The sequence below is a fragment of the Haplochromis burtoni genome, unplaced genomic scaffold (assembly GCF_018398535.1).
Source record: "Haplochromis burtoni strain Fernald_Lab_line unplaced genomic scaffold, NCSU_Asbu1 Contig_80, whole genome shotgun sequence".
Lineage (NCBI taxonomy): Eukaryota > Metazoa > Chordata > Actinopteri > Cichliformes > Cichlidae > Haplochromis > Haplochromis burtoni.
In genome coordinates this window covers 1,365,532-1,366,382 of record NW_024582441.1, presented here as the reverse complement: position 1 = coordinate 1,366,382, position 851 = coordinate 1,365,532, and the positions used below count along the sequence as shown (strand labels likewise).

Below are 851 nucleotides of genomic sequence, written 5' to 3'. Positions count from 1 at the left end.
CCAATTTACTGAAGAGTGTAATACTCAATCTGAGACACTCTTTTAGAATTTTACGAGTTGTGAAGTGTGCCAGAACTTTTGTAAGAACTTGGTGGAGTGAAATCAGGACTCTGATCAGTTACACAATCAATGAAGAACTTTAAGAAGAAGTTCACCATAATCTGTAAACACAGTGGTGCAGGAGGCGTTTAACCCATTTTCTTTTGGTTTCTTTTAACATAAGCTATCAACTCTACACATAAATATTTGATGAACGCCTTTCCTCACATACCATCCTTCTTCTCATACACTTACACAAGACAATGACACAAACTATGAGGAGCATCCCAAACTGGCAGCACAGCCCAATCGCAAACCACATCCAACAGGAGAGTCCCAGTGGGCAATCGTTGGCAACACCTGAATGCAACACAGATCATTGGAGAAAGTGAGAACGACAAGAATGAGTTACACAATCAACAAAGGATCACTTTGATCCAATTTGCAGACATTTTCAAAAGCTGGACGCACATGTTGTACATGTTGTACCCTGAACACTCGTTACAAACAAGACGACCTTCGGCATGGAGGATGGAGGAGTTGTAGTTGGAGGCTCTGAAGAACAAAAACACACATCTTTATGTTTCTATTGACTACATATGTGGACATGGGTCTTCATTCCTAGTAACTGTGTATTACCTTGTACTGTGATGGCCAGACGCTCACTAAATGTATTGCTGCCACAGGTGACGATACACAGCCAGGGCCCGTTATGTGAGGTTTTTACAGGTTTGAGTTGAACTGTTGATGTATTTGTGAGTGAATATGTATTTGGACTTCTCCACTTCACTTCACAACCATGGTGCTGACCT

The 851-nt window shown here is 41.4% G+C and overlaps 1 protein-coding gene across 1 annotated transcript in view; it reads right to left on the bottom strand.

Annotated features, from left to right (window-relative positions):
- Window positions 1–845, bottom strand: part of cd4-2.2 (CD4-2 molecule, tandem duplicate 2) — a 24,889-nt gene extending 24,044 nt beyond the window's left edge. The window contains exon 1 of the mRNA XM_042222167.1: window positions 679–845. The gene's annotated coding sequence lies outside the window, so the exon portion shown is untranslated. The remainder of the gene's footprint in view (window positions 1–678) is intronic.
- Between the last annotated feature and the right edge of the window lie 6 nt (window positions 846–851).